We start from the raw sequence: 13451 nt of genomic DNA on the forward strand, positions 1-13451 counted from the left end.
ATTTAAATTATTTAATCTTTATTATTATACCTCATCCAACTATAACCATTTCTATTTATAGGGAATATCTTTTTAATTTTTTTTAATTTTGTTTATTTATTTATAATTTAACAATACAATTTTATCTAATTACTTTCGATTACTTATAAGATTATAATTTTTTTTATTAATTTAATAAATAAAAGAAATTATTTTAATCTTTTTTATTTATATATTGATTATTATTTATGAAATTATAATTTTTTTTTTCACTTTTATAAAAGTAAATTTATTCGAATAAATATATAGAAGGTTTTAATAAAGAAGAATTTTGTAAGTAAAAATTATAAAGAAAATATAAAACTGTTTTAAGGTTTAAGGTAGAGTATTAAATAAGATTATTATTTATATTTAATTATAATACTTTATATTTGAACTGTTAATATACTTTCTTAATAGTAAAAATATATTTTACTTTTTATTTAATATTACTAATAATATTAATTAGAGGTGGTGATTTAAGGATTTATTCGGGAAGTAAATTGTCTACTACTTTATGAAATTTATTAGGCGAAAACATAAAGTAGATTTTTATAATTAGTAATAGATTTAATTTAAAGAAATCTCTAGTATGACTAATAATCTTGAATCATCTTTGAATAAAATAATCTAATTTCTTAGAAGGTTATTATATTAGAAAATTCTTTATATTAAATTATATTTAATCTTTAATATTAAAGTTAATTAATTAGTAATACAAATTAATTAATTAAAATATTTTTTCTTATGTATACAAGATATTCTTTTTTGTTCGATTAAAAGCTAGTTTATTATATTTAATATACTCTTTAATATTAATTATATTTAAATTATTAATTAGTAGTATTAAATTAGATTTCCAATCTTAAAGGTTATAGAATAAATGATCATATAAAGTTTCATATGGAAATTAACTATTTAAAGATTTATATGAAAGTATAAACTAGGTGTAGTTTATTATTAATAAGAATTCAGATTAATCATCTTGATAATAACTTATAAAAGATTGTAAATATTATTAAAGATATTTGTCTTTATTAAAATTATAATAATTTATAATAATATATTATTATATTTAAATTAGAATAAATAATAAATATAGAAGATTGAAAGTATAATCTCTTAGAATAAAGCTATGCTTGTATTTATAATAGTTCTGTATATATTATTCTACAATTTAAATTATTTTATTTTAATAATACTATTTTATTAAAAAAATAAATATCTTTTTTATATCAAAATGTATAGTTGAAATTAAATTATAAACTTTGTAAATCAAGTAGGTTTGTAAATTATTAATATTTAATATATAAAATCGATTATTATAAAGTAAGAATTCTTTTTCAAAAGTAAAATGCTTATACAATCTAATCATATAATTATATAAAACTTCTAAATTTGAAGAAGATTTATTTACTTTAATAATTTGATTTACAATATTAAAAAGTAGTATAATAATATATATATTAATATATATGATTATATCCAAATTTTACTATAGAAATTCATATATAATCTTTATATCTATTTAATCATCTTTTATAAACTATTAAAGACAGTTTTTCTTTTTAATACTATTTTACTAACTCAACTTGTTAATATAATATATAAGTATATCTATAAGAAGATTGTTCTTTTCAGCATGGTATATAATAAGGAAGTTGTAATTGGTAAGTAATTTTACTTAACATACTTAATAAGTATTTAGCTCTTTAATTAATATGAAGTACTTAAAAACTTTGTAATTGGTGTAGATTTTGATCTGATATAAGGATTCAATAAGTTCAGCTTTTTAATAGTCTAGGGATTTGATAATTATAAGTATTTCTTTATTATAAACTTTATAGTTTAGTTTAATAATAATTATCATTTTCAAAAAGTAGATAATTAATAATCATTTGTTATTATGCTTTTAGGAGAGTATACTAATAACTATATTATTAAATACATTGATTTTCAATATATAAAATAGTATATAATTATAATACTATAGAAAAAAAAATTTATCTTTAAATATAGCAAATAAATTCTAATAGATTTTATCGAAATAAAATTTAATATTCATTTTTATGAATTTATAAAAAGGTTTTATTATTATCTTATAATTTTTAATAAATTAATAATAAAAGTTATAAAACCTTAAAAAAAATTGAATATTCTTTACTGTAATAGAATAAATTTAAATAATAATTATTTCAATCTTTTCTGAATTAATTTATGCTTTTTCAATGAAGATAATGAAATCTAAATATTTAATATATTTAATATTAAATTCATACTTTTTAAGATCTATTTATAAACTAACGGATTCAAACTATTCGAAAATATATCTAATATATTCTTTATATTTGTTTTCATTTTCAAAATAGATTAATATATTATTAAATAGATAGTATAAAAGTCATTTAAATAATTAAATAGAATATTATTTATTAATTTAAAAGATAAAACTTTGTATTTATAAGAATCATATTGAATACGAAAGATAATGTATTCTTTAAAAATAAGATCTATATAAATGTAATAAAATGCTTATTAAATATCTAATTTAGTATATATCTTTATATTAATGAATTATATGAATATTTTATTAATAAAAGATAAAGGGTATTTGTTTTTGTATATTAAAGAATTAAATAATTAAAAGTCTATATAGAATCTTAAGCTTTTAATCAGCTTTTTTATGAAAAGAATTAGTATAATGAAGAATACCTGATTAGATTTTATAAATCTTTTAGTAAAATTTTCAATAATATATTTTTTAATAATTTTAAAATGTTCGAATGATATTTTATATAAGAGATTATATTTAAAAGCTTTTTTACTTTTTCTTTTAAAAATAATCTTATAATTATATAATTAAAAAGAAGATAGAATATTGGAATTATACTTAGAGAATACTTAACAATATTACTAATAAGCTTTAGAAATTGATGGTTTTATCTTAATATTTATAATAACATAATTAAGAATAGTAATTGTTTTTGATTTGAAATTACTTAAAAAAACAATTATAATTAAGATTCAATAATTATTATTTTAATTAGATTTATAAATTGAAATTATATTAATTTAAGTATATAAATATCGAATGTTTTGGAAATATAAAGAAATAGTAATTTTTATATAGCTTGAATAGGGGCTTTAAAAAGAGTAGGTTTTTTTCTCAATTTTACTGAAACCTAAACTTTAATAAGAATGTTACGATGGGTAACAGAATGCCATGTGACCAGTGTCACGTGGTGGAGTTCTCAGGAGCCAGGATTCCAAAAAATTCTAAATTAACATTAGAGAATGAAGATCTATATAAAAAATGAGATTTCATTATAATATAAAGCTTCATACTCAAAAGAATAATTATTAGTTTTATTACTATAATTACGAGAATTACAACCAATTACAACCTTATTAAATTCCTACTTGAAGTTTAATCTAAACCACCTCGAGAGATCTCTAAACACTTCCACGTGACCCTAGAGGCAGCTCCCGTAACAAAGAATTAGAAATACCTTCTTAATATTTTGAGAAAAAATAATAAATATCTCTAATAAAATTATTATTATATTTTATTATTTATTATTTAGCTTATAGTATATATTATTTAATCAGGTATTCCGATTGTCAACGTTTTATTATTTTAAACGACTAATTTTAAAAACTTAAAGACTATCCCTAATTAAAATTATATTTTTTAATAAAGAAATAATAAAAGAATGTTTTATAGATTAGTTAAGATATTAATTGAAACAATTTAGTTTAATTCGAGTTTTTATTAATTATATATGATTTAAGATTATATTATAAGATTCTAAATTTATAATATAAAATAATATATATAATTATTATTAGATATTAATTATAAAATTAAGAAATATATAATGAATAAGAGCTTTACCTATTATACCATTATAATCTTTAACTTTAATAATAATATTAAATGATAAAATAAAAAGTTTAAATATAAAAAATAATAATAACGTAACTTATGGTGAACTAGGTTATATGAGGAACCGGGTCACATTTAGCCCATTATTGACTTCAAACTCTAATAAATTTTGCTATGTATATTGAATCATCTCTTATATCTTTTTAAATTAAAAAGAAAATATAGAATGCTATTATTACATTTCAATTAAAGGAATTTAAATCAATTAGAAAGGTTGTAGAGTATTTTGAAGTTTCTAAGTTAACTTTTATAGTTAGAATCGTTAAAAGGAAATTATATATTCAATCCCACGAAATGACTCAAATTCTTTCAAATATAAAAGAAAATACTTTTGTATAATGAATTTCATAATTTATTATTATTAGATTCTCTATTATATTTATATTAATGAAGGAAATGATTAACGAAATTTGTTTTTGATATATTTAGGTCGTATTATTTCGAATTCTTATTTCAATAGAAATTCCACTTATAGATTACAAATGGATTTATAGATTTCAAAAACAATATTCAGAATTTAAAATATGCTATTTATATTAATTAGAATTTAATTAAATTAAAGAAACAATATTGGAGAATATTTAGGTTTGGTTTGATATGTTTTGTATATATCTTATTAAATAAAAGTATGAATTAAATGATATATATAATATAAACGAAATTGAATTTAAAGTTGAAAGTACTTAAAGTATGTGTATTATAGTTGATTCTATTTAGAAATCGAATTGGAAAGTTATAATTAATAAGTAAGAATAAATAATTGTATTTAAATGTGTTAATGTAGTTGGAAAGGCTTTATTACTTATGATCATTTTCAAGGCTCAGAATACAAATTCTGTATAGATTCTAAAGGATATATCTCAAAGCTGATAATTCTTTATTAGTATAAATGAATGAATCTTAAATAGTTATGGATTAGAATAATTAAAAAGAGTTTTCGAATTAGAATTTAAGAAAGTATTAGATGATTAATCTTGATTTTTAATTATAAATAGTTATTCAAGTTATATTACAAATAGCTTTATTACTTTCTGTATAGAGAAGGATATCGATTTACTTATATTATCTTTTTATTGCTTTTATTTACTTCAATTATTTAATATTGTAGTATATAGGCTAATAAAACGATATTATGCTTTAAAGGTCGATTGATATTCTTGAGCTAGTGTAAAACGAATCCAAAAAGCTGAATGGGTAGAACTCTTTCAAAATATTAGAAAAAAAGCATTGAATTCTTTTAATATTAAAGCTAGCTAAAGAGGAGCTGGTTTAGTACCTTTTACCCCACGAAAAGTACTCGATTCATTATCATTTAATTCTTTTCAGTAATTTTTTATTCTACAAATGAGAACCTTTAATTAAGATCTAGACTTGTCTATACTCAGGAGTTCTCCTCCAGATGGAACAGAACTAAGGCAAGCAAATCAGACCTTTAATAAAGCTTTAATAGATAATGATTTTCTTGTATTATTAATTTGTTGATATGTTAAAAGAATGATTAGGTTTATAGAATCTCAAAATACTGAGATAGCCCTATTTCGGAAACAGTTCGCTAATATTCAGAAGATAATTGAGATTCGAAAGAAAAGAATTAAAAGCAAAAGAATTAAATTATAAGGTCAATTTGTTTTTAATAATAAGGAAGTATTGAAAATAATATGTAAGGTGGAAGAAAAATCTAAGGAGAAAAAGCTATGAGAACGATTATATAAATATTTAATTAAAGAATTAAAAAAAGAGATTGAAAAAGAAGAGTTAAAGAGTAGTTTAAATGATTTAGAATTGAAATTGAATGAATATATAGTTTGTAGAATAAGATTATATAGAAAGAATTGAATTTTGTGATTTGGTTCCCTATATGACCCGGTTCACTATAAGTTATGTTATAAAAAATATTTTATTAACAAAAATATAACTATTTACTTTAAAATTTATAAAAAATTGAATTTCGAATAGATACCTATTTTTTAATAGTATATAGAATAGAATTATAGAATCATTTTTGATTAGTTTTATCAAATCAAGAAATCTTATGTTTCGAATTATATTTAAATAAGAACTTTTATTTAAATACTTTAATTTAAATATTGATCTTCAATAATATAAATAGACTCGATATTTTTCATCTACATTTTTGAATCTATATCCTTCTTAATATTTTCTTCAACATTATAAAAATCTTCGGATTCTCTAACCTCCTAGATTTCGATTATAATATTGAAATTATTTATATATAATATTGTATTACAGTTTACCTTCGAAATAAAGGTTATAGTATTACAATTGAAATTATTTTTTAAAGTAAAAGTAATATTTGATTTAAAGGTTTTTATATAATTGTTTGAGATATGGGGAAAATAAAGGGTATAAACTTGAAAAGATAAGATAGAATTACTAGATAATTGAAAAGTGTTCTTAAGTGTACTTTATATAAGAATACTATTAATAGACTTCTTAAGAATATTATTAATAAACTTTTTAATTAATATGTCCCTAATTTGTTTATAATAATTGTATTCTCGAATAGTAACTTCAAGTTTATTAATCTTTATAAGCTTACTAACAAGGTCTTTAATAATGATACATTCTTTAATATAAAGACTAATAGCTTATTAAAGAAAATCGAATATTTTCCTTTCCAAATTGTAAAAGAATATCTTATTATCTTATTAAATATTATAAGATATAATCTAATATTTATATTTAATTTATACATGGTTGATTTTGATAGGGTTCTTATAAATTGCTATAAGCTTATTAACTAATTGAAATCTTATTAAGAAGAGGACTTAAATGTACAAAAAATGCAAATATTGTTATACTTTCTTTTCTATCTAATTTACTATATAAAATTAATATTATAATTTCAAAGTAAATAATATTATATATAATTCTAATCATTTAATAATTAATAGCTATTAAAGATTTACTTTTGATTCTATATTATCTTTAAGTTTTAATAAAAGATTAATAAGCTTTGGAATATACAGCTTCTTCACAAAAATAATATCAGAATATAAATAAGATATGGGCTGGAATAGTGAATTATAATTAAATATAATTATTAATGAGTAGATATTTCTTTTTAAATAAAAGCAAAATTATTCTAAGGTGTAATCTCAAGAATGATTTTTTTTTTAGATGTAATAGTATTTTACTTAATAAATTTCAAAGGAATATTAAAAATCTGAATTTTATACTTTATAAAAAGAACTATATAAAGTTATTATAAAAGTATATAAAATAAACTAATAGTATTTTAAGTATTATTAATTTATACTTATAATTGAGTGATTTATGTTACGGGAGCTGCCTCTAGGGTCACGTGGAAGTGTCTAGAGATCTCTCGAGGTGGTTTAGACTAGACTTCAAGTAGGAATTCAATAAGGTTGTAACTGGTTGCAATTCTCGTAACTATAGTATGAAACTAATGATTGATCTTGAGCACGAAGCTCTACATTGTAATGAAACCCATTCCCTTATATAGATCTTCGTCCTACTTGGACAGCTGGGACAGCCGGGCGCTCCTGGAGCGCTGTCGTTCCTGAGCTGTCCATCACGGGACACTAATCCCGTGACTCTTGGTGTCCTAGCTTATTCTTTTGTCCTGGGGCTAATCCCCTGGGACATTACTAATCCTAGTGAAGCCTTCTTGCTTACTGTGTTCTGTCTTTCCTAGGACCTATTGTCCTGGGAACTATGTCCTATGTTTCTAGGGTATCCTATGACTAATACTATATACGTGCCTGAGGCTCTCCTGGGTGCCTAGCGTCCCCCGGTATACTGCAGCTGAATCACCGAGGCTTATAGTACCATTATAGCCTATACGTTGGTGATTCTACAGCCTGTTACTAATCCGTTGTAACAATTTATTCTTATAAAAATTAAAGTATTTATGTTTACTTTATAAGCAAATATACTTGTCTTTCAATTATATTAATATTATATCGAGGTTAATAAATAATTTCCTTTTCCTTATTTGTTACGGGAGCTGCCTCTAGGGTCACGTGGAAGTGTCTAGAGTTCTCTCGAGGTGGTTTAGACTAGACTTCAAGTAGGAATTCAATAAGGTTGGTAACTGGTTGCAATTCTCGTAACTATAGTAATGAAACTAATGATTGTTCTTGAGCACGAAGCTCTACATTGTAATGAAATCCCATTCCCTTATATAGATCTTCGTACTCTGATGTTGGTTGGAGTTTCTTGGAGTCCTGGCTCCTGGGGACTCCACCACGTGACACTTGTCACATGGCATTCTGTTACCCATCGTAACACTATCCCCTTCCTAGACTAGCGCTTGTCCCAAGCGTCTTATAATGCTCCATTTCCCCACCCGGCCGGTGAATCAAATGGTCTTGGGCTCTTTCATTATGCCTATCACCACTATTTCCCCTAATCACCTAACTGTTCGAAAACGTAAGGAACAAATCCTTCTTGCTCAGGCTATTGAATCTAGTGGTGTCGAAATGATTCCGTGTTCGCGTTGTCGTTTGGATGGTTATCGATGTGTTAAGGATTTGTCTCGTTCCGATCGCTCTCGTTGTTCTGAATGCGTGCGTGCACGTTCTTCTTGTGATGCTGAGTTTCCTTTGGCCGAGGATTGGGATCGAGAAGTTCCTCGGGAAGGCGATTGGCGCGCCTTGGATCGTCAAGAGGAACGCCTTCGTTCGGAGGAAGAAGAGGCTATGGCGAAGATCCTTCGCCTTAGGAAACAACAAAAGTTGTTGCGCGAGCGGCGTCAGCGCATGGCCGACCGTGGCCTTAAATATTTGGATGAGCTTGATGCTCTGGAAGAAAAGGAAAGGCTAGAGAAAGAGCGTGTTGAGAGAGAAAAAGAAATGGCGTCTGCCTCTGTTGCTGGTCCTATCGACGACTCCTTTGCTTTCGATTCTTCTTTGCCTGAGTTGTCCGAAGCGGATTTTGAGGCTTTATTGGCAGGTGTGGGTACTTCAGGTGGAATGCCCGTAGCTTTTCAGGGCAGCTGAGATCTTCCTTGAATTCCCATGTGTTTTCTGAGTGTGGGTAGTCTAACCATTTGATCAAATACTTTACCTTGTTTCTGACGTATTTGCAGTCTAGTATTGTTTCGACATCGTATATGGCGTTTGGGTTGACTGGTTCAATTTCTGTAAATGGCGCATTTGGCGCTCCTGGTGGTGCTGGTTCAAGCAAGGATATGTGGAATACTGGGTGGATATTCATTGTGTCTGGTAATTTCAATCGATAATTAACCGTTCCTATTACCTTATCAATCTTGAATGGTCCTAGTTTCCTGTGGTCGAGTTTATTGCTTGGTCTCTTGGTTTCGATGTTTCGTCGTAGCAAATAAACTTTATCCCCCTCTTTAAGCGTAGGTTCCATACTACGTTTCGTATTGTAGTACGCTGCTGTTCTGGATGATATGAATCTTAGATCAAGAGCAAGCTGCTCTTGTAAATCCTTTAATTGTTCGACTTGTATTATTGCTGATTCGGCATTAACTTCCTGTAGTATCGGTGTTTGGTATGCTTTAGGATTAAACCCAAAGTTCGCGCGTGCTGGTGTAATCTTTGTGGTTTCCGTTTCCGATGTGTTATATGCGAATTGTGCCATAGGTAATAGCTCTACCCAATTGTCCTGTCGATAATTTATATAGCATCTAAGATATGCTTCCATTGTCTGATTGGTCCTTTCTGTTTGACCATCTGTCTGTGGGTGGAAGGCTGTTGATAGCTTTCTCTTAATACCCATGAGTGCTAATAAGGTAGTCCAGAATTTCGAGGTAAAGAGCTTGTCTCTGTCCGAGATTATCTCATCTGGTACTCCGTGTATGCTTACTATGATCCTAAGGAACACATATGCTAGCTGCTCAGCATCCCATGTTTCCTTGAATGGTATCATATATGCAAATTTCGTTAGCCTGTCTACTATATTGAGTATCGCGTCGTACTCAATGCCTGTAGTAGGATCTTTTGAGAGTGGTAGTTTAACCACAAAGTCCCATGTAATGGACTTCCATGGCTGAGAAGGCATGTCTGGGGTCTGGAGCTGGCCATACGGAGCGTGTCGTGATGACTTGTTTCGTATGCAGGTGTCACAATTTCCAACAACTTCTTCAACTATCGTTCTCATTCGTGGGAAGTAACTGATTTCCCGTATTCTTGCAAATGTTCTTGCAATTCCTTGGTGTCCGTGTGCCGGCAACCCATGTTGTTCCGTCACGAATTCCTTGGTCATTTGACTCGGAATGTATACTTTTCCATGAAAGTATATGGTCTCGTTTTCTATCGTGAACCCTAGTTCTATTGTCTTGTGTATGCGTGTAGCTGTAGCATCCTTGTCGTAATGTGATTGGATTTGGTTTCTGAGATGGTTGTCTTCCAATATATGAGTAGCTGCAAGCTGTGGTGCATTGTAAACCAGTGATTCGCCTTCTTTCTTGAATATTGCGTATGATTCGTACGACTTATTCTCTTGGTATTCTGGTTTTCGGCTGAGAGCGTCGGCTCTAGCGTTTTCTGATCCTTTAACATATGAAATCTTGAAATTGTAATTGGCCATGGTCTCCGACCATCTGACCTGTCGTCTGTTTAACTGCTTCGTTGTGGTGAAGTAAACCAAGTTCTTGTGATCTGTATACACCTGTACTGTGTATTTTGATCCTTCTAAATAAACTCGCCATTCTCTAAATGCATCGACTATCGCCAGTAACTCCTTGTCGTATATCTCGTAGTTCAACTCGGCTGGTGATAGTTTTCGAGAGTAGAATGCGATTGGTTGCTATTTCTCATTTTGACCTGGTTGGCTCAACACTGCGCCTATAGCGAAATCTGAGGAATCCGTTTCCACTATGATTGGCTTCTCAGGATCGAATGTTAACAGTATTGGCTCCTCGGCCACTGCTTGTTTGAGCGTCTCGAATGACTCCTGCGCCTTGGCGGTCCATTCGAAGCTCCCTTGCTCTTTTCTTGTTAAATTGGTTAAGGGTGTTGTGATCCCTGAATAACCTTTAATAAATCTTCGATAGAAGTTGACGAATCCTAAAAAAGATTGTACTTCCTTAACTGTGGTAGGCTGCTTCCATTCGAGCACTGCCTTAACCTTGTCCTTGCTCATCTTGAGCCCTTGGTTCGATACGGTGAATCCCAAAAACTCTGTTTCTGTAACGTGGAATTCGCATTTGCTTGGCTTGCACAGCAAATCAGCCTTAGCTAAACTTTCAAGGACATTGTTGACGTCCTTAATGTGTTGAACTCCGCTGTCTGAATATACTAGGATGTCGTCCAAGTAGCATATACAGCAAGTATCCAAATATTGTGATAGCACATTATTCATTAACCTCATGAAAGTAGCTGGCGCGTTGGTTAGCCCGAATGGCATAACCTGATACTCGTATAGCCCATATCTTGTCTTGAAAGCGGTTTTCCATTCCTCGCCTTTCTTCATTCTAATCAAGTGGTACCCGTTTCGTAGGTCCATCTTGGTAAATATTGTTGCTCCGCCTAATCGATCTCTTAATTCCGTAGCTAATGGAAGTGGATATCGATCTTTCTTTGTAAGCGTGTTGAGCTTTCTGTAGTCCACAACTAGTCTCTTAGTACCATCCTTCTTGGGTACCCACATAGTTGGACTTGCCACTTGGGATGTGGATTCTCTGATCCATCCCTTGGCCAAGTTGTCGTCGATATATTCTTTGAGCGTCTTTAGCTCATCGGCTGACATTGAATAAATTGGGGTGTGCACAGGCATCTTGCCTTCCTCCAATATTATCTCATGATCCCACGGCTTGTGTTCCGGTAAAGCCTCGTGGATCCCTGGTTCCTTAAAAACCTGTTCATATTTTCTGTACTGTTCTGGTATCGTAGGCTTCTTTTTTGCCTCGATTGCGATTTCCTGCCGTACCGTCGGCTTCTGCATTTGTAGAGGAGGTGTACTGGCCTTCGCTCTTAATGGAGGACCCTGGACTGGGTGTCCTACGTCGCCGGTGTTGTTCGCGTTCAACTCTCCTTGGCGCGTGTTACGTCTCGCGGACGCCTTGAACGTGTCGTCATGACCGTCCTTGCACTGATCAAATGTCACTGTTCCTTGTGACCAATCTATTCTGGGATTATGTGCCTTCAACCATGGCATTCCTAAGATGATCTGTTGTTGGCCCAATGGCACAACGTCAAGCTGTATAACCTCCGAATGTTGGGTCATATTCATTCGTACTGGTCGTGTCTCCTGTGAAACGTTCCCGTCAGATCCTGCTAGCTGTCCGTCAACTAACTGCAATTGGTAGGGGTTTTGTTTCTTCTGGAGTGGGACTCCCAAATACTTTGCAGCTTCTGGTGCAATAAAATTTCCTGTAGCCCCTGAATCTATCATGGCTTGCTGTATTTGTCCGTTTATTTTGACCTTGCAGTATATTTGACCTGCTTGTCCTGTAGCATTTAGCTGTGGTGTAATTTGCTCATTCTCGCTATTCTGGATGATCTCATCGGCAAATGTTACACGTCGAGGCTCTTCCTCTTCTAGATAGACAGCGCTTGTTCCTGATCTAGCTCTGTCATCAAGTAAGTCCCTCCATAGGGTGTATCGGTAGTTCCCTTGAGTGACTTTCATTATCGTACCCACAACTGGTGGTGGTATTATGGCCTGAGCCTGGACCCGGTGTTCTTCTCCTACTCTTCTGCATAAAAATAGAACCTGATTCTCATTTCTTTCAGATGTGTGGTGATAGAACACTTCCCATAGCTCTCCCCTGTCTGGCCACTGGAGGTGATCGGTACTAATTCTTTCTACGAATGATGTGTTTGTAGTGATTCCAAACCATAGAATTCGATGCTGATCGACGTACCGAACCTCATACGATTCGCCTTCTTCAGCGTCTGTTACGCTGAGGTCTTCGTTCATAGTCCCTTCGTCTGTATCTCCAAATTTCCAGATACGACGGTTCCATTGGTCAATTTCCCGAATAGACCATGATTCTCCTAACTGCGGGTCTTTGTTTACCCATGAGAGGCCTTCGACCTCTTCTTCTTCTTCGAGCTCTTCTTCGTAAGCTGGTGGTGGCGTGGCTAGCCCTGTCATGCTAACAGCACACAATTGTGGCGTGAAGGTGGCATTAAGTTGGCCCTTGCCGAACTTATTCTTAAAGTTACCCTTCTTGCCCCCTGTTCTCTTGCTTCGGCATTCTGCTGCTCGGTGCCCTGCTTTTCCACATTCAAAGCATAAGTTATTTTCTCGTCTTCGTTTCTTTTCCGGATCATCATTCCCGCTCTTGTGGTGCGTAGCGTCGAGTTCCATAGGGTCGCCATATCCCTGTGGATTGTAACGTGGTCTACCCTCATTCTTGCGGTAACGCCCTTGCTTTTGATTTCCCTGGGGTTTGTATGATCTTTGACTTTGTCGATATCGGTAAAGACGATCATCTGACTCGATGGAGTCCTGGATTAGGTCGTTCAAGTCTACACTCTCGGCAGATCTTTCTAACTCCAGTCTGACTTCTGGCTTGAGTCCTTTACGA

Source organism: Botrytis porri (assembly GCF_014898465.1).
Source record: "Botrytis porri strain MUCL 3234 chromosome Unknown BPOR_025, whole genome shotgun sequence".
Taxonomy (NCBI): domain Eukaryota; kingdom Fungi; phylum Ascomycota; class Leotiomycetes; order Helotiales; family Sclerotiniaceae; genus Botrytis; species Botrytis porri.